Genomic DNA, 25058 nt, shown 5'->3' on the forward strand with positions numbered 1-25058 from the left:
AGTGTTGACTCACCCCGGTTTGACCAGCGCTGGCTCAAATTTGTGTAATTTTTTAGAATCTATGAACTTTTCTTAAACCGGGTACTTTCTTCAAGGTCGCGTACTTTTTCAAATCCATGAACCTTTTTGAAATTCACATACCTTTTTAAATCCATGTATTGTTTTAAAGTTTGAGTATTTTTTTCAAATTCGCGTACTTTCTTCAACTTTGTGTATATTTTAAACCCGCATACTTTTTTTCAAATTCATGAACTTTTTAAAATTTTGCGTTGCTTTTTCAAGTTCTCTTATTTAAAAAAAAATTCAGGTACTTTTTCAAGTTCGCGTACATTTCTAATCCGCATACTTTGTTCAAATACATGAACTTTTTTAAAATTCATGCTCTTTTTACAAGTTCACTTAAAATTTTCAAATTTGAGTACCTTTCTCAAGTTCACGTAATTTTTCCAAACTCACACACATTTTTGAAATTCGCGTACTTTTATCATGTTCGCGTGCTTTTTTCAGAATTCGCCTACTTTTTCCAAGTTCGCAATTTTTCAAATTCATGAAGTTTTTCCAAATAAAGTAGGTGAATGCTAAAAAAGTACATAAATTTGAAAAAAAATTCAAACATGGAAAAAGAATGCGGATTAGAGAAATGAAAAATTTAAAAGTTCACGAATTTGGTAATAGTATGTGAATTAGAAAAAAATTATGTGAACTTGGATAAAAGTACGTAGATTTGAAAACGTACATGAATTAAAAAAACATGGATTTGGAAAAAGTACGTGAATTTTGAAAAAATATGTGATACTTTCAAAAGTTCATGAATTTGAAGAAAATATTTGAGTAAAAAAACATGAACTTGGAAAAAGTATGTGGATTTTAAAAAATACATGAGTTTCAAATGAAAAATCACGGATTTTGGAAAAGTACACGAATTTTAAAAAATACGTGAACATGGAAAAAGTAAGCGGATTTTTAAAAAGTACGTGAATTCCAAGCACGTTGAAAAACTGTGCGAATTTGAGACAGCATGGTCAAAACCGGGGCGAGTCAAGACTAAAACCGATCAAAGCCGAGTCCGGTGACGAAACTTGTTCAGTTTCAGTAGTTGAGTGTGCAAATTATCCGGATTTAAAGTTGAGAGACCAAATCTAGACTCCGCCAATAATTAAGGGATGAAAAGTATACTTTTCTCTTTAGCAAAATTGTTGTTGTGTATGTGTAGTGCATTTGACTTTTCACGCTTTGGATGCATGATTGCAGGATACAATGAGAAGATAGATGCCGACGATGCATGCACGGTTTGTATTCATACCTTTGGCATGCATTCACGGTCATGGTCATCGGTTTCCCATGCATGTGAGAGCATGGTTAATAATATAGTCAGCTGCTGGCTATAAGCCAGTGCTATGTCATCTACAGCTCATCTTATAGCCAACATGTATAATAGTAGATTAAAAAAATGTACTTTTTTTATTATGTGGCTCACCTTTCATTTTCATAAAATGCCTAGGAGCACGTGATAGAGTTGGGTCTTCACGAAGAGCCCGCTTACCTTCTCTCTCCTCTTGTCTTTTCTCCAACTAAGCAGAAATATACTACTTTAATCCTTATAGCCCGCTGACTCAGCTCTACTGTACTTGCTCTGATGAGCTGGTACAGTAGTTGAATAAAGTATACTCCCTCCGTTCGGTAAAGAGTGTACGTTTGGGTTTAAATTTGTCCACAAAAGAGTGTACTTCTATCTTCCCAGTGTACTTTAGAGGATTTTCTTTCATCACACGGTAATTAAGACCAATATCATTCTATACATAGTCTTCTTAATTTCTACATGCGCTTAGCTCATTGAGGGTTGGGTAATTAAAGAGGAGAGAGGTGGTGGCTTGCATCTTCTCAATGCATTTTTTACTCCACTTCATAATTTGTCCTAAAATTTCTAAATGTACATTTTTCACCGGACGAAGGGAGTATGAATGATGAAGCCATGCAATCCCCAGCAGTGGTTTGAAATACATACTAGTATTAGAAAGGCATTAAAGCAGATAGAAATGGAGACGGACAGCCGCATGGCGCTCAATATGATCAAGGCAGTGGAGAGGGACCGGTCTTGTTATGCCATGCTTACTGATCAGATTAGGAGACTGCTGGAAGACGGGAGATTAGTTAACAGTTTGTCTAATTCACATCTAGATGTTTTTTAAGGATGTCACATCTAAACTCCCACAAGTATATAATGCAGCAACAAGAAATAAAAAAAAACTAGGACAAAAAATATACCACAAACAAAATGGACATCAGTTTAGATGTGTCCTAAACATACCCGTTAGTTAAACTAGCTCACGTACGTAGAGAGCAGAATGGCATTAGCCATTACCTCGCTGCTTTTGGTAGAATTGAGAAACGCACAGTTGTATGGTTGGGTTTGGGACTAGGCGAGGTGCCTGACTTATGTAAGAGTGAGATTGATCCTGAGTGATAAATGAAAATTATTTTGCACCCGCAAAAAAAACCCAAATATGAACCTGCATGCGAGCAGAACACACGATAGGTCTATTTTGATCCTCCTTTAATGAATGATACGCATACTTGTGCGTATTTGAGAAAAAAAATCTACTTTGATCCGAAGAAAGTTATTTGGTCCCGTCTCCATTCCGATAACTGGCTCATGATCCAACAATTGAGCGGTGGATTCATCAGCTGTACGTTTCCTGACAAGGACCGGAAGTACTATTGTGCATGTTTATTGTATGTTAAGAAGTATCTGTAAGAATGTTGAAATGTCCAAAGGGCTGAATCAAGTAGCAATTCTCAAATGGAAATGTAGAGCTTGATATATGGAGTCCATGACCAAGTGCTAGTATTGCTCGGGAAAAAGAGTGAGAGAAGAGAGAGAACTAGCCATCAGTCTAGCCTCAAGAAGATAAGATATAGGCATGGATCCATGCAGTACATGCATGTTGGAACGCACTGGCATTCTTATCCTTTGACATTCACAAGCTTGACTGCTGGTACACAGCCTGCTGTCCATACATCAAGAGTGTTGTACAGTGTCACGCATGTGGCACCTAGTACATGGCAGCACTTCAAGAGTGCTGTAGAGTCCGTGCAATCATGCCGCGTTCTACCGGCTCCCTCTGGTAAACAAAAACAAAATATATACACCAACGTCAACATAATCAGGTGTGTTTGTCAGATATCGACGATGTTGAGAAGAGAAGAGATGACCACTCCGCATAAGATCGAGTTCTGCATGTCACATTGTCACTCATAGCGAGTTAGCGCTATACACTGTTTCTATAAGAAACTAACTATAGCCTTATTTATCTCCAAAAAGGACTTTCGGGTTTTCAAACAGTGGCCTTTGCCCATTAGGTTGGATGTTAAGAGAGAACAAATTAAGCAATAGGAGGGAGGAGATCTTCCGTACTTGTACATAAAGCTAACCAGTAGCCTGAAAAGTAAGATCATGCATGTGTCACATTCACAAGCTCGTCTGGTCTTCATATGTCTGACATGCATGTGGCTCCTAGACCGTAGTAGACGGCAGCACTCGTAGATAGCCGTGCAATCATGCCGCGTTCATGCTGCTGGAGTTCTCATGCTACTTACAATGTCCCTAAAACAAATGATTATAGCCTTATCTATAAATGGCATCCACCTTGTAGCTCCACTTCCAAACTACCCCCGTTGCTTTCGCCCACCTCATGCCCTCTTGCTAGCTGCCTAAGGTAGAACACCATGAGCGACACCACCACCCACACATGCTACATTGATTCGCTAGACAGCCTTCAGGAAGCCAAGCGGTTCTTCAACAAGAACCACGAAAAGTATGGGGAGATTGTGTTTAGCATCACCGGCTGCGACCAACTAGTTGCAGCGCCTACGCTCTTGGCCGCTGTCAATAGAGCCAAGAAGAAGGCCAAGTCCGATAAGCTGTCCATCGAGGGTCTCCCTCTTCTCCAAGAGTTGAAGGAGAGGGCCGAGGAGCTGGAGCGGAAGCTGCGGGTCTTGGAAGCGATAGCTGACACCGAACACAACGACGAAGACAATCATTTCATAGGTGACCCTGATGCCCACACTACTACTTACCATCACACCACCGATATGCAGAGACTCTTGAGTTCTGTCCAAACGATGGACATCAACGCGTTCCACGAGCTCGACAAGGATGTTGATGGAAACATTAGAAGATTTGAGCACCACCGTGCTATGTTTGAGGACACTAAGATGGAAGCAAAAGAAAAGTGGATCCCCAGTGTTGAGAATGAGTTGTACGGTGACGACGAGGAGGATGAAGACGACGACGAGGAGGATGAAGGCGGCGAGGATGAAGACGACGAGGAGGAGGATGAAGAAGAGGAGGGGGAGGATGAAGAGGAGGAGGAGGATGAAGAAGAGGAGGAGGAGGAGGAGGGGGATGAAGGTGACAAGGATGACGATGAAGACGACGAGGAGGAGGATGAAGGCGACAAGGAGAAGGATGAAGACGAGGAGCAGGATGAAGACGACGAGGAGGACGATGAAGACGAAGACGACGAGGAGGATGAAGATGAGTTGTACGGCGACGAGGAGGAGGATGAAGATGAGTAGTAAGGAAGAGCTTCATGTCCTGCTCCTGCGACCTGCCACACCATCTATTAGCTTGTTGATTTGCGAGCCTTGTCTTGGTGTTGTTGTTGTTGTTCTCTCGAGTGCACTCTTTAGATTTCTGTGTATCAGTGTACTATATCTCCTCCTCGGGTTGCAAGAGTATTGCTCTCATGTGGTTATTGATGTTTGTATTGAACGCGTGGTTGTCTGGTTGAATAAATGTTTCTATCATGTTACCGTGCCATATGTCCTTCCTCACACAACAACTTTATCGTGGACTAGTTTTGTTCAATCAGATTTTGTACGCATCCAATACTAGTATGGGGTATGCATGCCCATAAAAAAGGGGTATGCATTAGGTGCCTTGCTAAGCTCTGTAACGAACAACATTTCACGAATGAACTTGTGTACCAGAGAGCGGTTGGGAAGCACACGCGCTGCATGTAGAATTTTGCTAGTGTTAAAAAAAAGAATTTTGCCCATTTTACGTTAAGCACCCTATATTTCTGACATTATTTTTTTAACACAGTACAGACGCAAGCGCTCATATACACGCCCATCCACTCACCCCTATGAATGCACACACGCACACCCTACCCCTATGAGCATCTTCGAAAGAGTGAGCCGACATATCATTTTTAAATTTCCGAAGTCACCGTAAGCACCTCGTCGTCGACGGGAACGTCTCCTCCCATTGAATGCATCACCAAAAATTCTGAAATGATCCAGGAATAAATGCGAGCATCAGGACTTGAACCCTGGTGAGCTGGAGATACCACAATCCCTCTAACCATCCAACCACAGGTTGGTTCGATATATTTTCCGACATTCAATTCCCTTCCATTCCGGAACCTACAATTGGACTTAAGATCCTTTTGAACCCTCATGTTGTCGGTATGAAATAAAAGACCAGTATTGATTACCTAACTCTAATGAAAGCCAGAGTTGTCGCCAACGTGGCTTCCAACCCTATTGACCAAACCGGCCACCATAGCATGGCAGAGGAATCTCACCGCCCACACAACACAAGGTCAACGCACCTGACGTTGCGAACTCTTGGGGCCGCTGCCACCCGGACTTTCAATTGCTCCGTCCTGACCTCCCTTGTCCACCAGCACCGCCCTCCCAACAACGGCCACCCTCCATTCCACCGCTCGAACCTGAATTGCAAGGAAAAAGTATAAAATAAACATTCAACTTTCAGGCGAAAGCTAAATCGAACCCTGAACTCGCAATCCCCGAAATTGGCACACCGAACTCTCTGATCCCGGTCTATTTTAAACCTTAAGACCGTTTAGCTGGTATTCGCTGACGTGGCAAGTCAAACCCTGGGATTGTTGACTATGAGGTGTGTTCCTCTGTTCGTGTTGATCGTTGCCTCGAGAAAATGTTATTGTTTTCAAAAATTGTTCGAGACTTTTAAAAATGTTTAAATTCAAGAAATATTCGTGTTTTACAGAAATTCACATAAATTTAGAAAATGGTTGTGTTTTAACAAATTGTTCACTACAATACCTCATTTTCAAAAATCGTTCAAAGTTTGGAAATTTTTGTGCTTTAGAAAAATGTTCACTAAAGTATGTCCTAGGTTTTCAAAAAAAATGTTCAAATTAGAAAAATATTCTTGTTTAAAAGAAATGCTCACAAACTTGAATTATTTTGCGTTTTAAAAAGTCGTTCGCTACAGTACCTCCTAGGTTTTCAAAATTGTCCGTGTTCTAAAAAATCATGTTTAAAAAATATTCATGTTTTAAATAACTGCTCGCAAATTCAAAAACCACTAGTCCATCTAAGATCTTTTACAGGAGCTAGAGGAAATGGTTCGCGTTTTAAAAAATTAACCCTACAGTACCTCTCTGTTTTTTTTTTAATATATCCGAGTCCAAAAAATGTTTGTGTTTAAAAAGAATGTTTGCTACAGTACCTCCTATATTTTCAAAAATTATTTGTACTTTCAAAAAATGTTCGCGTTTCAAAATGTTCAAAATTCGAAATAAATGTTGAGTTCAATTTTTTTTCAGAATTTTGCAGAATATTCACGTTCTAAAAAATATTCACTATTTTAAAACAGAGTGTTTACCATTTGTTTTTAGGATCAGGCGCTGCTGTTAGCTTATTTTAACTTGTTGCGTTGACTGGTAAACATGAATGCTCGTTAACTCCATAGGTTATCATCCCGCGCTTCTAGCTGTAGCTCCCGTGTACGCGATTCCTACAGCTCGGTTTTCTTTTTCTTACATTTTATCTGGCGCGAACACTAATGGGCCGGCCCATCGCGACTGGTGGGTGTGAAACGACGGTAATTTGCCCCGCAGAAAATAAATTCTCCCTCACTCGCAGTCAACAATCCCGGGTTTCTTTGCGCTTTTTTCCCCTCTCGTTAGGGTTACCCGTCCTCTCGGCGACTCTGGGAGCCGCTGTTGAGATCTACTTCTCCCCTCGCTGATCTTTCCCCTGAGCCCTGGCCGGACTTGGATTGAATACGGGGCGATCTCGTATCGCTGCCTGGTCTCAGACCAGCTAGGGTTTGGGGTGTTAGAGGGTAGCTAGGGTTTCTCCACCCGGTGATTTCTCTTGTTCGTCAGGTTAGGGTTTTGCAGTAATGGCGAGTTCGGCATCAGGCGCGGGCTCGGGAACCGGTGATGTTGAGGAGATGATGAAGAATCTGGGCTTAACGGAAGATGATCTAGATGAAGTGGTCTTCGAGGAGCAACAGGTTCCAGCAGATGCAGCCGTCAGGTGGATGGCCATAGCGAGGGTTCATACTCCAAAAGATTACAGCCAGTATTGGTTCTTCCGCAACATGAGGGCTGCGTGGGATCTGGCCCAGGAAGTCAAAATCCGCCCGCTTGAAAGTAATCTATACACGATGCAGTTCTCGTGCTTGGGCGATTGGGAGCGTGTAATGGCCGAGGGCCCATGGACTTTCAAGGGCAATGCGGTTGTGCTGGCTGAGTACGATGGCTTCACAAAGCCATCGGAGGTTAATTCGGATATGCTGGATATTTGGGTCCAGATACACGACCTGCCTGATGGTTACTTTCCGATGGTGAAAGCGCTGGCTGGAAAAATTGGTGAACTCATATATGCCGAGCCAAAATCCCAAGACTTTGAGGGAAACTTTGTGCGTGTCAGGGTCAAGATAAATGTCCATAAACCACTTAAGAATGTTGTCTCGGTGGTGAAGGAAGGCAAGACGCAGTTTTTCTTGGTTAAATATGAACGATTGCCTGATTGGTGTGTTGTGTGTGGCCATTTGGGTCATCAATTCAAGGAACATGGCGATGGCGTTCATCCACCTCAAGCCCTGGTTTTCAAAAACCTGAGGGCGTCATGGTTCAGAGGCCCGGGTTGGGGGCCGGGAGAGGGAAGAGGACGCGGTCGTCAGGGACGTGGACGTGGAGCTTCACAGAGGAACCAGCGGGACTGGCAGGACCAGGAGGAGCCTGAAGATCCTGCGGGAGATGTTTCTATGGAGGAAGCAGACAACAATAGGAAGAGGGGTGCAGCGCTTAAAAGCTCAACATCAGCTATGCTTGCAAGCAACCCATTACTTCTGCCGCCTCCACCGGAGCCTACAACTAGCTCCCCATCGAAGCAAGAACCGAAGAGGACCAAGACGACTCTACCCTCTAGTGACAACACCATGGTGAAGAACCTAGTTCTGAACATTGATAATGATGCACGTTTGGCGGGCTCCCAAGTGGGGTCGCGCCTAGCGCGATGAGTCTTTTGTGTTGGAACTGTCGTGGGGCTGGCAAACCCGCGACATCTCGTGAGCTTCGTGACCTCACGAGGCAACATGCCCCCTCTAGCACATGTATCCTTGAAACACAAATAGAGGGTTCCAGAGTTGAAAATTTGGTCGGTTCATTAGGCTACAACAAAAGCTTCGCTGTAAGCAGTTCTGGTAGAAGTGGAGGATTAGGTATTTTCTGGAATGAAGAAATAAAGCTTGAGGTTGTGGGTTACTCAGAGTATCATATTGATGTTATAGTTGATGAGATGGTTGACATTCAGACTAGGGTAACTTTTGTCTATGGAGAGGCGAGAACAAATGAGCGTTACCAAACGTGGGACATGCTTTGTGGGATTGCAGGAACGAGCACCATGTCGTGGCTGGTGTTGGGGGATTTTAATGAAGTAATCCACGCACACGAACATGATGGTGTAGGGAATCGAAGCCAAGCTCAGATGGATTTGTTTCGTGATGCACTAGATACATGCAGTCTATCTGACATCGGCTACTCAGGGACAAGCTGGACTTTTGAAAAGAGGGTGACAGGAGGCACTTACACAAGGGTCAAACTAGATAGGGGAGTCACCAAACCAGCTTGGTCCATTGCTTTTCCAGGGGCAGAGCTTCGACACCTGACCACGACAGCCTCAGATCACGTACCGTTGCTATTGCATTATAGCGACGTGCATGCATGCAGAAGGGGCCCATGACCATTTAAGTATGAAATATGCTGGGAGAGGGACGAGGCATTGCCGGCAGTAGTGGAGACAGCTGTTGGGGTTCGTTGCAGAAATTTAAAAAAAATTACGCATCACCAAGATCCATCTATGGAGTTTACTAGCAACGAGAAGGAAGGAGTGCATCTACATACCCTTGTAGATCGCGAGCGGAAGCATTCAAGTGAACGGGGTTGATGGAGTCGTACTCGTCGTGATCCAAATCACCGATGACCGAGCGCCGAACGGACGGCACCTCCGCGTTCAACACACGTACGGAGCAGCGACGTCTCCTCCTTCTTGATCCAGGAAGGGGGAAGGAGAGGTTGATGGAGATCCAGCAGCACGACGGCGTGGTGGTGGAAGTAGCGGGGATCCCGGCAGGGCTTCGCCAAGCGCAAGCGGGAGGGAGAGGTGTCACGGGAGGGAGAGGGAGGCGCCAGGGGCTAGGGTACTGCTGCCCTCCCTCCCCCCACTATATATAGGGGTCCTGGGGGGGTGCGCCGGCCCCCTGGAGATCCCATCTGAGGGGGGCGGCGGCCAAGGGGTGGCTTCCCCCCCCCAAGCCAAGTGGGGGGCGCCCCCACCCCTAGGGTTTCCAACCCTAGGCGCAGGGGGAGGCCCAAGGGGGGGCGCACCAGCCCACCAGGGGCTGGTTCCCCTCCCACTTCAGCCCATGGGGCCCTCCGGGATAGGTGGCCCCACCCGGTGGCCGAAACTGGACTTCCTATATATAATTCTTCACCTCCGGACCATTCCGGAACTCCTCGTGACGTCCGGGATCTCATCCGGGACTCCGAACAACTTTCGGGTTTCCGCATACTAATATCTCTACAACCCTAGCGTCACCGAACCTTAAGTGTGTAGACCCTACGGGTTCGGGAGACATGCAGACATGACCGAGACGCCTCTCCGGTCAATAACCAACAGCGGGAATACCCATGTTGGTTCCCACATGTTCCACGATGATCTCATCGGATGAACCACGATGTCGAGGATTCAATCAATCCCGTATACAATTCCCTTTGTCAATCGGTATGTTACTTGCCCGAGATTCGATCGTCGGTATCCCAATACCTTGTTCAATCTCGTTACCGGCAAGTCTCTTTACTCGTACTGTAATGCATGATCCCGTGGCTAACTCCTTAGTCACATTAAGCTCATTATGATGATGCATTACCGAGTGGGCCCAGAGATACCTCTCCGTCATACGGAGTGACAAATCCCAGTCTCGATCCGTGCCAACCCAACAGACACTTTCGGAGATACCCGTAGTGCACCTTTATAGTCACCCAGTTACGTTGTGACGTTTGGTACACCCGGGAGTTACACGATCTCATGGTCTAAGAAAAAGATACTTGACATTGGAAAAGCTCTAGCAAACGAACTACACGATCTTTGTGCTATGCTTAGGATTGGGTCTTGTCCATCACATCATTCTCCTAATGATGTGATCCCATTATCAATGACATCCAATGTCCATAGTCAGGAAACCATGACTATCTGTTGATCAACGAGCTAGTCAACTAGAGGCTCACTAGGGACATGTTGTGGTCTATGTATTCACACATGTATTACGATTTCCGGATAATACAATTATAGCATGAACAATAGACAATTATCATGAACAAGGAAATATAATAATAACCATTTTATTATTGCCTCTAGGGCATATTTCCAACAACAGCATGGGGAGGAGCGGCGGCAGATTCGGTCAGTGCGCTACAGGCCGCTATTTGGTCAGTGCGCATGGGGAGGAAGCAGACAACAAGAGAAATCACCGGGTGGAGAAACCCTAGCTACCCTCTAACACCCCAAACCCTAGCTGGTCCAAGACCGGGCAGCCATACGAGATCGCCCCGTATTCAGTCCAAGTCCGGCCAGGGCTCAGGGGAAAGATCGGCGAGGGGGAGAGGTAGATCTCAACGGCGGCTCCTAGAGTTGCCGAGAGGGCGGGGAACCCTAACGAGAGAGGAAAAAGCGCAAAGAAACCCCTATGGCGCAGAGGGCCTTTCGTGTGGGGGAGCAGCAGCAGCGGTCTGTAGGGATGACAGAGGAAATTATCTGGGAAGCTCGGCGCTGGTCGTTTATGGTGTGTGCAACCCAACCACGCTGGAGGCTATAGCATGCAGGGAGGCGCTAGCTCTTGCGGAGGATCTAAATTTGACGAATTGTGTTATCTCCAGCGACTTCAAGCAAGTGGTGTCCGACATCTCTAATGGAACACTAGGGGCTCATGGGGAAATCATCACCGAGATTAGGGCAAAAGCTACTTTATTTAATTATGTTTTCATTTTCGAGGGACGTGCTGTTAATTATGAAGCACATGGATTAGCTCGTTTTTCTCTTTCTCAGGGTACGGGCCGCCATGTCTGGTTGGCACTCCCCATGACCCTCGATGTATCCCACGGCATGTGGATTTTGGTGATGAATAAAGGTTTTCTCACACCTAAAAAAACAATCCCGGGTTTAATCTGCCACATCAGCGACCCCTGTTTGGGAACGATCTCAAGGTTCAAAATAAACTGGGATCAATGAATTCGGTGTGCTGATTTCAGGGATTGCGAGTTCAAGGTTCAATTTAGCTTTCGCCTACAAGATCAAGGTTTGCTTTGGACTTTTCCCGAGTTGTTGCAAAGTCGTAGGACCCAGCCGCTCTCAGCTCAAGCTGCACTATGATGACCTATTAGACCTCTTCCAATGCAAATGTGCTTAGATGAGGTGCTAAGTATATTAAATGACTTAGCAACTCAAGTTCTCAATGCAAAGATGCTAAGCTTCATGCATTTAATTAGTTATAGACTTAGAAATGCGCTTTCACCTAGGTACACGTGCTTAGCACCGTTTCTTCCTGGGTCACCATGTACTCTCTCTCTTCTTAACTAGCATGCCACATCAGTTTTTTTTGCTTAGTTGACAACCTTAGCACATGTACAAGGTGGAGCATTGGGAGGGGCCTTATGTGATAATAGCTAACGACTAAAAAGCCTTCGGCATATATTACCCGTATTATCGGAAGCGCAAAATCTCCCGTGCACGGGACCTCGCGTGCCTTCATTGCAGAAGAATACACTGTTGAAATATTAGGGTGGGCCTAAGGCCCATCTAACAATTTCTGAAAATTGTAAGGGCCCACGTGGGTTTAATTGGCATTAGGTGTAGTGGGAAATTTAGTCCCACCCCGCTAGTTGGAGAGGAGTTGGACCTCCTTATAAGGGTTTTTTCACATGCTATTGGAGCTTGAGAAGAGAAGAGACCCTCGCGCGCTTCTCCTCCTCCTCTGTCCGCCACGCCTCGGCATGACGCGACAGATCCTGTATGAGAGAGGGGCGATTATGTTTTTGGGAAGCGACCACGCGACTGGTCGCCTCCGATCCGCTACGTCTTTGTCGTCTTCGTCATCACCATGTCTCAGACCAAAGCCGACCGTCTCGCCACCTCGAAGCTCGAGGCCGACAAGAAGGACGCCGGTGCCGCCGCCACAGCTTCTGCCAGGTCTATCGGAGGGTATAACTCATTTATCTGTAGTGAACTGAATATTCCATGGTTAAATATGTTGGGAACGTAGTAATTTCAAAAAAAATCCTACGCACATGCAAGATCATGGTGATGCATAGCAACGAGACGGGAGAGTGTTGTCCACGTACCCTCGTAGACCGACAGCGGAAGCGTTATCACAACGCGGTTGATGTAGTCGTACGTCTTCACGATCCGACCGATCAAGTACCGAACGTACGGCACCTCCGAGTTCTACACACGTTCAGCTCGATGACGTCCCTTGAACTCCGATCCAGCCGAGTGTTGAGGGAGAGTTTCGTCAGCACGACGGCGTGGTGACGATGATGATGTTCCACCGATGCAGGGCTTCGCCTAAGCTCCGCAACGGTATTATCGAGGTGTAATATGGTGGAGGGGGGCACTGCACACGGCTAAGAGATCTCAAGGATCAATTGTTGTGTCTCTGGGGTGCCCCCCTGCCCCCGTATATAAAGGAGCAAGGGGGAGGCAGCCGGCCAAGGGGAGAGGCGCGCCATAGGGGGGAGTCCTACTCCCACCGGGAGTAGGACTCCTCCTTTCCTTGTGGGAGTAGGAGAAGGGAAGGGGGAAGGAGAAAGAAGGAAGGGTGCGTCCCCCTTCCCTAGTCCAATTCGGACCAGACCATGGGGAGGGGTGCGGCCACCTTTTGAGGCCTTTCTCTCCTTTCCCGTATGGCCCATTAAGGCCCAATACGAATTCCCGTAACTCTCCGGTACTCCGAAAAATACCCGAATCACTCGGAACCTTTCCGAAGTCCGAATATAGTCGTCCAATATATCGATTTTTACGTCTCGACCATTTCGAGACTCCTCGTCATATCCCCGATCTCATCCGGGACTCCGAACTCCTTCGGTACATCAAAACTCAATAAAACTGTCATCGTAACGTTAAACGTGCGGACCCTACGGGTTCGAGAACTATGTAGACATGACCGAGACACGTCTCCGGTCAATAACCAATAGCGGGACCTGGATGCCCATATTGGCTCCCACATATTCTACGAAGATCTTTATCGGTCAGACCGCATAACAACATACGTTGTTCCCTTTGTCACCGGTATGTTACTTGCCCGAGATTTGATCGTCGGTATCTCGATACCTAGTTCAATCTCGTTACCGGCAAGTCTCTTTACTCGTTCCGTAACACATCATCCCGCAACTAACTCATTAGTCACAATGCTTGCAAGGCTTATAGTGATGTGCATTACCGAGTGGGCCCAGAGATACCTCTCCGACAATTGGAGTGACAAATCCTAATCTCGAAATACGCCAACCCAACAAGTACCTTTGGAGACACCTGTAGAGCACCTTTATAATCACCCATTTACGTTGTGACGTTTGGTAGCACACAAAGTGTTCCTCCGGTAAACGGGAGTTGCATAATCTCATAGTCATAGGAACATGCATAAGTCATGAAGAAAGCAATAGCAACATACTAAACGATCGAGTGCTAAGCTAACGGAATGGGTCAAGTCAATCACGTCATTCTCCTAATGAGGTGATCTCGTTAATCAAATGACAACTTATGTCTATGGCTAGGAAACATAACCATCTTTGATTAACGAGCTAGTCAAGTAGAGGCATACTAGTGACACTCTGTTTGTCTATATATTCACACATGTATTATGTTTCCTGTTAATACAATTCTAGCATGAATAATAAACATTTATCATGATACAAGGAAATAAATAATACTTTATTATTGCCTCTAGGGCATATTTCCTTCAGTCTCCCACTTGCACTAGAGTCAATAATCTAGATCACATCGCCATGTGATTTAACATCAATAGTTCACATCACCATGTGATTAACACCCATAGTTCACATCGTCATGTGACCAACACCCAAAGGGTTTACTAGAGTCAATAATCTAGTTCACATCGCTATGTGATTAACACCCAATGAGTACTAAGGTGTGATCATGTTTTGCTTGTGAGATAATTTTAGTCAACGGGTCTGTCACATTCAGACCCGTAAGTATTTTCCAAATTTCTATGTCTACAATGCTCTGCATGGAGCTACTCTAGCTAATTGCTCCCACTTTCAATATGTATCCAGATTGAGACTTAGAGTCATCTGGATCAGTGTCAAAACTTGCATCGACGTAACCCTTTACGACGAACCTTTTTTCACTTCCATAATCGAGAAACATATCCTTATTCCAGTAAGGATAATTTTGACCGCTGTCCAGTGATCTACTCCTAGATCACTATTGTACTCCCTTGCCAAAATCAGTGTAGGGTATACAATAGATCTGGTACACAGCATGGCATACTTTATAGAACCTATGGCCGAGGCATAGGGAATGACTTTCATTCTTTTTCTATCTTCTGCCGTGGTCGGGCTTTGAGTCTTACTCAATTTCACACCTTGTAACACAGGCAAGAAACTCTTTCTTTGACTGTTCCATTTTGAACCACTTCAAAATCTTGTTAAGGTATGTACTCATTGAAAAAACTTATCAAGCGTCTTGATCTATCTCTATAGATCTTGATGCTCAATATGTAAGCAGCTTCACCAAGGTCTTTCTTTAAAAAAACTCCTTTGAAACACTCCTTTATGCTTTGCAGAATAATGCTACATTATTTCCGATCAACAATATGTCATTCACATATACTTATCAGAAATGCTGTAGTGCTCCCACTCACTTTCTTGTAAATACAGGCTTCACCGCAAGTCTGTATAAAACTATATCCTTTGATCAACTTATCAAAATGTATATTCCAACTCCGAGATGCTTGCACCAGTCCATAGATGGATCGCTGGAGCTTGCATATTTTGTTAGCACCTTTAGGATTGACAAAACCTTCTAGTTGCATCATATACAACTCTTCTTTAATAAATCCATTAAGGAATGCAGTTTTGTTTATCCATTTGCCATATTTCATAAAATGCGGCAATTGCTAACATGATTCAGACAGACTTAAGCATAGATACGAGTGAGAAACTCTCATCGTAGTCAACACCTTGAACTTTTCGAAAAAACCTTTTTGCGACAATTCTAGCTTTGTAGATAGTAACACTACTATCAGCGTCCGTCTTCCTCTTGACGATCCATTTATTCTCAATTGCTTGCCGATCATCGGGCAAGTCAACCAAAGTCCACACTTTGTTCTCATACATGGATCTCATCTCAGATTTCATGGCCTCAAGCCATTTTGCGGAATCTGGGCTCACCATTGCTTCTTCATAGTTCGTAGGTTCGTCATGGTCTAGTAACATCACCTCCAGAACAGGATTACCGTACCACTCTGGTGCGGATCTTACTCTGGTTTACCTACGAGGTTTGGTAGTAACTTGATCTGAAGTTACATGATCATCATCATTAACTTCCTCACTAATTGGTGTAGAAGTCACAGGAACAGATTTCTGTGATCCAATAAGGGAGCAGGTACAGTTACCTCATCAAGTTCTACTTTCCTCCCACTCACATCTTTCGAGAGAAACTCCTTCTCTAGAAAGGATCCATTCTTAGCAACGAATGTCTTGCCTTCGGATCTGTGATAGAAGGTGTACCCAACTGTCTCCTTTGGGTATCCTATGAAGACACATTTCTCCGATTTGGGTTTGAGCTTATCAGGATGAAACCTTTTCACATAAGCATCGCAACCCCAAACTTTAAGAAACGACAACTTTGGTTTCTTGCCAAACCACAGTTCATAAGGCGTCGTCTCAACGGATTTCGATGGTGTCCCTTTTTTTATGTGAATGCAGCTGTCTCTAATGCATAACCCCAAAACTATAGTGGTAAATCGGTAAGAAACATCATAGATTGCACTATATCCAATAAAGTACGGTTATGACGTTCGGACACACCATTATGCTGTGGTGTTCCAGGTGGCGTGAGTAGTGAAACTATTTCACATTGTTTTAATTGAAGGCCAAACTCGTAACTTAAATACTCTTCTCCATGATCAGATCGTAGAAACTTTATTTTCTTGTTACGATGATTTTCTGCTTCACTCTGAAATTATATGAACTTTTCAAATGTTTCAGACTCTTGTTTCATTAAGTAGATATACCCATATCTGCTCAAATCATCTGTGAAGGTCAGAAAATAATGATACCTGCTACGAGCCTCAATATTCATCGGACCACATACATCTGTATGTATGATTTCCAACAAATCTGTTGCTCTCTCCATAGTTCCGGAGAACGGCGTTTTAGTCATCTTGCCCATGAGGCACGGTTCGCAAGCATCAAGTGATTCATAATCAAGTGATTCCAAAATCCCATCAGTATGGAGTTTCTTCATGCGCTTTACACCAATATGACCTAAACGGCAGTGCCACAAATAAATTGCACTATCATTATTAACTTTGCATCTTTTGGCTTCAATATTATGAATATGTGTATCACTACGATCGAGATCCAACAAACCATTTTCGTTGGTGTGTATGACCATAGAAGGTTTTATTCATGTAAACAGAACAACAATTGTTCTCTAACTTAAATGAATAACCGTATTGCAATAAACATGATCAAATCATATTCATGCTCAACGCAAACACCAAATAACACTTATTTAGTTTCAACACTAATCCCGAAAGTACAGGGAGTGTGCGATGATGATCATATCAATCTTGGAACTACTTCCAACACACATCGTCACCTCGCCTTTTACTAGTCTCTGTTTATTCTGCAACTCCCGTTTTCGAGTTACTACTCTTTAGCAACTGAACCAGTATCAATTACCGAGGGGTTGCTATAAACACTAGTAAAGTACACATCAGTAATCTGTATATCAAATATACCTTTGTTCACTTTGCCATCCTTCTTATCCACCAAATAGTTGGGGTAATTCCGCTTCCAGTGACCAGTCCCTTTGCAGTAGAAGCACTTAGTCTCAGGCTTAGGTACAGACTTGGGCTTCTTCACTTGAGTAGCAACTTGATTGCCGTTCTTTTGAAGTTCCCCTTCTTTCCTTTGCCATTTTCTTGAAACTAGTGGTCTTGTCAACCATCAACACTTGAAGTGGTCTCGTCAACCATCAACACTTGATGTTTTTCTTGATTTCTACCTTCGTCGATTTCAGCATCACGAAGAGCTCGGGAATTACTTTCATCATCCCTTGCATACTATAGTTCATCACGAAGTTCTACTAACTTGGTGATGGTGACTAGAGAATTCTGTCAATCACTATTTTATCTGGAAGATTAACTCCCACTTGATTCAAGCGATTGTAGTACCCAGACAATCTGAGCACATGCTCACTAGTTGAGCGATTCTCCTCCATCTTTTAGCTATAGAACTTGTTGGAGACTTCATATCTCTCAACTTGGGTATTTGCTTGAAATATTAACTTCAACTCCTGGAACATCTTATATGGTCCATGACGTTCAAAACGTCTTTGAAGTCCCGATTCTAAGCCGTTAAGCATGGTGCACTAAACTATCAAGTAGTCATCATATTGAGCTAGCCAAACGTTCATAACGTCTGCATCTGCTCCTGCAATAGGTCTGTCACCTAGCGATGCATCAAGGACATAATTTTTTCTGTGCAGCAATGAGGATAATCCTCAGATCACGGATCCAATCCGCATCTTTGCTACTAACATCTTTCAACATAATTTTTCTCTAGGAACATATCAAAAATAAACACAGGGAAGCAACAACGCGAGCTATTGATCTACAATATAATTTGCAAAATACTATCAGGACTAAGTTCATGATAAATTTAAGTTCAATTAATCATATTACTTAAGAACTCCCACTTAGATAGACATCCCTCTAATCCTCTAAGTGATCACGTGATCCATATCAACTAAACCATGTCCGATCATCACGTGAGATGGAGTAGTTTCAATGGTGAACATCACTATGTTGATCATATCTACTATATGGTTCACGCTCGACCTTTCGGTCTCAGTGTTCCGAGGCCATATCTGTTATATGCTAGGCTCGTCAAGTTTAACCTGAGTATTCCGCGTGTGCAACTGTTTTGCACCCGTTGTATTTGAACGTAGAGCCTATCACACCCGATCATCACGTGGTGTCTCAGCACGAAGAACTTTCGCAACGGTGCATACTCAGGGAGAACACTTATACCTTGATAATTTATTGAGAGATCATCTTATAATGCTACCGTCAATCAAAGCAAGATAAGATGTATAAAAGATAAACATCACATGCAATCATAATATGTGACATGATATGGCCATCATCATCTTGTGCCTTTGATCTCCATCTCCAAAGCATCGTCATGATCTCCATCGTCACCGGCATGACACCATGATCTCCATCATCTTGATCTATATCAATGTGTCGTCACATGGTCGTCTCGCCAACTATTGCTCTTGCAACTATTGCTATCGCATAGCGATAAAGTAAAGCAATTATTTGGCGCTTGCATCTTATGCAATAAAGCGACAACCATATGGCTCCTGCCAGTTGCCGATAACTCGGTTACAAAACATGATCATCTCATACAATAAAATTTAGCATCATGTCTTGACCATATCACATCACAACATGCCCTGCAAAAACAAGTTAGACGTCCTCTACTTTGTTGTTGCAAGTTTTACGTGGCTGCTACTGGGCTTAGCAAGAACCGTTCTTACCTACGCATCAAAACCACAACGATAGTTTGTCAAGTTGGTGCTGTTTTAACCTTCGCAAGGACCGGGCGTAGCCACACTCGGTTCAACTAAAGTGAGAGAGACAGACACCCGCCAGTCACCTTTAAGCAACGAGTGCTCCGAACGGTGAAACCAGTCTCGCGTAAGCGTACGCGTAATGTCGGTCCGGGCCGCTTCATCTCACAATACCGCTGAACCAAAGTATGACATGCTGGTAAGCAGTATGACTTATATCGCCCACAACTCACTTGTGTTCTACTCGTGCATAGCATCAACGCATAAAACCAGGCTCTGATACCACTGTTGGGGAACGTAGTAATTTCAAAAAAATTCCTACGCACACGCAAGATCATGGTGATGCATAGCAACGAGAGGGGAGAGTGTTGTCCACGTACCCTCGTAGACCGACAGCGGAAGCATTATCACAACGCGGTTGATGTAGTCGTACGTCTTCACGATCCGACCGATCAAGTACCGAACGTACGGCACCTCCGAGTTCTAGACACGTTCAGCTCGATGACGTCCCTCGAACTCCGATCCAGTCGAGTGTTGAGGGAGAGTTTCGTCAGCACGACGGCATGGTGACGATGATGATGTTCCACCGATGCAGGGCTTCGCCTAAACTCCGCAACGGTATTATCGAGGTGTAATATGGTGGAGGGGGGGGCACCGCACACGGCTAAGAGATCTCAAGGATCAATTGTTGTGTCTCTGGGGTGCCCCCCTGCCCCCGTATATAAAGGAGCAAGGGGGAGGCAGCCGGCCAAGGGGAGAGGCGCGCCATAGGGGGGAGTCCTACTCCCACCGGGAGTAGGACTCCTCCTTTCCTTGTGGGAGTAGGAGAAGGGAAGGGGGAAGGAGAAAGAAGGAAGGGTGCGCCCCCCTTCCCTAGTCCAATTCGGACCAGACCATGGGGAGGGGTGCGGCCACCTTTTGAGGCCTTTCTCTCCTTTCCCGTATGGCCCATTAAGGCCCAATACGAATTCCCGTAACTCTCCGGTACTCCGAAAAATACCCGAATCACTCGGAACCTTTCCGAAGTCCGAATATAGTCGTCCAATATATCGATTTTTACGTCTCGACCATTTCGAGACTCCTCGTCATATCCCCGATCTCATCCGGGACTCCGAACTCCTTCGGTACATCAAAACTCAATAAAACTGTCATCGTAACGTTAAACGTGCGGACCCTACGGGTTCGAGAACTATGTAGACATGACCGAGACACGTCTCCGGTCAATAACCAATAGCGGGACCTGGATGCCCATATTGGCTCCCACATATTCTACGAAGATCTTTATCGGTCAGACCGCATAACAACATACGTTGTTCCCTTTGTCACCGGTATGTTACTTGCCCGAGATTTGATCGTCGGTATCTCGATACCTAGTTCAATCTCGTTACCGGCAAGTCTCTTTACTCGTTCCGTAACACATCATCCCGCAACTAACTCATTAGTCACAATGCTTGCAAGGCTTATAGTGATGTGCATTACCGAGTGGGCCCAGAGATACCTCTCCGACAATTGGAGTGACAAATCCTAATCTCGAAATACGCCAACCCAACAAGTACCTTTGGAGACACCTGTAGAGCACCTTTATAATCACCCATTTACGTTGTGACGTTTGGTAGCACACAAAGTGTTCCTCCGGTAAACGGGAGTTGCATAATCTCATAGTCATAGGAACATGCATAAGTCATGAAGAAAGCAATAGCAACATACTAAACGATCGAGTGCTAAGCTAACGGAATGGGTCAAGTCAATCACGTCATTCTCCTAATGAGGTGATCTCGTTAATCAAATGACAACTTATGTCTATGGCTAGGAAACATAACCATCTTTGATTAACGAGCTAGTCAAGTAGAGGCATACTAGTGACACTCTGTTTGTCTATATATTCACACATGTATTATGTTTCCTGTTAATACAATTCTAGCATGAATAATAAACATTTATCATGATACAAGGAAATAAATAATACTTTATTATTGCCTCTAGGGCATATTTCCTTCAAAATAGTACTCACTCCGCCCTGTAGGTTTTACATCCAATGTGAGTACATTGAATGCGATAACGTCTTATATTATGGGACAGAGGGAGTATTTAGTTTCTTTTGTCATGGGAAGGTTATACATCTAATTAATATTAGAAATGTATTTTGTAAGCTAATGTGGGCAAGATCAATATATAATTATCTAAGTTTTCTGAATTTGCAATGTCTAACTTGTTGTATTCATATTTTTTTAATGCAGTTTCGCCCCTCTTGAGATTTTTTTCAAGCTCCGCCACTGCTCAAAGAAGACATATGCGTCTAAATTTGTAGATCTGATTTGCCTCTTTAGTCTTAGGCACCAATGTAATAAGGAAAACTCTTTGTGTAAACCGACTGATCTTTCCGTTGCGTAAGCCGCGTCCCGAGCCAACCGATGAAACTCATCATGCGGTATACACGCTTCTTAATCATTACACTCATGCCATGCTTTCCCATGGACCCACCCAAGACACCCCAACCTTATCCTTCCAAGCGAGCATGTGAGCCGCTCGTCTTCTGTAACTGCTCTGATCTCCAAGTGCATGGCAGCAATGGCTGCTTCCCATCCCCGGCCACCAGCACTACCACACGATCCACACACGATGCTCCAACACAGTATTCATCGTCGGAACCTCGCCGTCGCATGCTGCCGCTGCATCCATCGTCATCACCGCTGCATCGCAGCATGCGCCCGCCACCACCGTGTGTTGCATAGCAGCATGCGCCGTCGCCGCCGCTGCATCGTAGCAATGTGCCCGCCACTGCCGCGTGCTGCATAAAAGCATGCGTCGTCGCCGTTGCCGCCGCTGCATCGCAGCATGCGCCATCGCCGTCTCGTGCTGCATAATAGCTTCCACCGTCGCCGCCGCTGCATCGCAGCATGCGCCACCGTCGCCGCCATGTGCTGCGTAGCAGCAGCATGCGTCATTGTCGCGGCCGTGTGCTGCGTAACATCCGCCGGTGTTTCGACGAAGCATTGCCGAGGCGCCGGAGATGCGCTGAAGCATCGTCAGGTTCTCCAGTGCTGCGATGAAGCATTGCCGGGGCTCCGGGGCTGCATTGGAGCATCGCCGGGCCGGTCGATGTTGCGTCGGAGCATCGTCTGCGGCCGATGGCGGGGTTGCTCCGACTAGACGAGATTCCAGCGAACGGCAGCGCTGCATTGTTTGCCGGGGAGGGGCTTCTGCTTCTAACGACTGGGCACTACGAGAGAAGAGTGCGAAGGAAGAAGATGAAGACACGCTGTTGGAAGCCTGCGATCTAACGGCCACCTATGCTTAAATCAGACGGCTGCACAGGCGGCTGATCTTTTCTAAGATCATCCGACTTACGCGTAGCAGACGCCATGTAATAATACCATAGTTTGGCCTAGAGATATCCAACTACCCTTTATGAAAATAATCAGAAAGAGATTTTAAATCATATTTAACCAAATCCCAAAAGTGATGATAAAACTCAAAAGTGAAGCCATCAGGACCAGAAGATTTATTACGTTCTGTTTTAAACACCACCTCACTTGACTTGTAGCAGTATGCCAGATCCCGATGGCACCGCCGGGGCGATATACTTGGAAACGGCCTCCCGAATAAGGCGTATCTGAAACGAGTCGTCATCGTCGTCACGGCTCCATATCGTCTCCAGCGACATACAGCGAAGCACGCACGCCCTGTCTAGGATGTGGAGCGCGAGCTCTAGGGAAGCAAGGTCTGCATCGAACCCGGTGATGACGACATCCTTTAGGCTATGGTGCGGGAGCCCTTGGTGCTTCCTGAAATAGCCACCCGCTGGCTGCTGCTGCTGCTGCTGTCGTCTATATCGTCTCGCGTCGAAAACCGGTGCACCACGCATCACCTGCAGATATATACACGTAAAAAGATCTTAATAATAATGGCAATTAATTAGCAAGCTACTACTACTTACTTCCTCCGTTCCTAAATATAAGTCTTTATAAAGATTTCATTAGATGGACTACATACGGAGCAAAATAAATGAATCTAAACTTAAAATGTATCTATATACATCCATATGTGGTTCATAGTGGAATCTCTATAAAGACTTACATTTAGGAACGGAGGGAGTACGTGCTAGTGATAGTATGTAGAACTAGCTAGCTGCTACGTACATCCAACGAAAGCGCTTCCATTATCGGCGCTGAGTCGAGAAATGAATAGAGGAAGAGAAAATCGTCTCTTCCATCTCGCCCCGGCATGTAGAATTCGAGTTTCACACGCTTCAGATGACGGAACCTGTTGCCGCTGCTGTGTGGGGAAGTCATAACTACCTGCAACTCCTCTTAGTCATTAGTAGTAGTACTCCCTCTGTTTTTATTTACTTTGCATATTAACTTTGGTTAAAGTCAAGCTTTGTAAACTTTGACGAAGTTTATAGACAAAAATAGTAACATGTACAATTACAAATCAATATCATTAGATTCATTATTGAACGTACTTCCGCATCATATAGATTTGTTATGGTAAATATTTATATTCTTTTCTATAAACTTGATCAAACTTTACGGAGTTTGACATCAGTCAACTCTAATATGCAGAGTAAATAAAAACGGAGGGAGTACTACACTGCATGCATTTATTCTCTTACTAAATCGTATTTGTATATAAATAAATAGCATTTGTATTTGGTATTTGGGTTGGATAAGAAGAAGAAGAAGAAGAAGAAGAAGAAGAAAATTTGAGTTGGAAGAAATTATTGACAAACCTTGATGTGGCGTACTAAGGTCAAGGATAAGGTCTCCAGGCGCGGCATGAGGTGCGCTAGGCTTAACAGCTGAAGCCGCGATGACTCGGTGGCTTCAGATTCGGCGGGGGCAATCAGTTGCTCGAGGTCAAACTCCGCACTTGTCACCCTGAGGGCGGGTCCAACTGACCCACAAAGCAGGGTTCCCGGCATGTGTCGGCCTTCAAACCGCAGGGACTCGACGGAGGAGCCCGATATGTCCATCTCCCTCATCGACCAGCAGCTTTTCACCACAAGAGTCCTCAGTTGCTTCAGACGATCAGGCGGCACCTTGAGGTACGCCAGGTCCTCGCAGCGCTTGAGCTTGAGGCTCTGCAGTCTGTGGCACGAGTAGAGCAAGTGCCCAAGGTCCTCCCCGGTGACGCGCACCCTCGACAGAACCAGGGTCACCAAGCTGGCCAGCTCCGGCATGGGGGCCCGTATGCTTCCCATCCGGAGGTAGAGGTGCTCCAGCGCGCCGGCCGCTGCCGTCCCGGCGGAGAGGAGCGAGCAGGGTAGCTCGTACCGGAGCCTGTCCGGGTTGTAGCAGCCGTGCGGGAGGAAGTCGAGCCTGAGGCGCCTGGTGGTCGTCGACGTCAGGGCGAGGCGCACCCAGCGGTCGACGCAGGGAGCGTCCTGCTCCCGCAGGTAGGCCAACTTGATGGTCAGCGCATCCAGTGCCGCGTCGCTGCGGCGTCGCGACATGACGGCATCCACGTGGCGCACAAAGCCCCTCGCGAGCTCGTCTCGCTCCCGCAGCGCAACGAGCACGTCGTCTTGCTGCTGCTGCTGTCCGAGTATGATTGGGGGAGGCATCAGGTTGTCCTCGCCGGCTTCATGAGGAGCGGCTGCTTCCGGTTCCGGGTGCTGTCGTCTGAGACGGAGCGTATCCTCGTCGAAGGTTAGACGAGGGTACCTCCCCCAAGCCCGTAGGAAGACGGAACACGAGGAGGACACACGAGCCGCGTCCCTCATGCACAAGCACGAAAGTATCCTGCACAGAACGTCCTGCATGCATGCATACTCCGCCGTCAGAGAGACACACCGGATGAACAGTAAATTTAAAACAAATACTAAATAAAATTTAAAAATTCTAATCTTATTTGTAGGTGTTCATGTTAGTGTGACAAGCGTGCTTGATTTTCAT

This window comes from Aegilops tauschii, chromosome 3 (genome assembly GCF_002575655.3).
Source record: "Aegilops tauschii subsp. strangulata cultivar AL8/78 chromosome 3, Aet v6.0, whole genome shotgun sequence".
Classification (NCBI taxonomy): Eukaryota; Viridiplantae; Streptophyta; class Magnoliopsida; order Poales; family Poaceae; genus Aegilops; species Aegilops tauschii.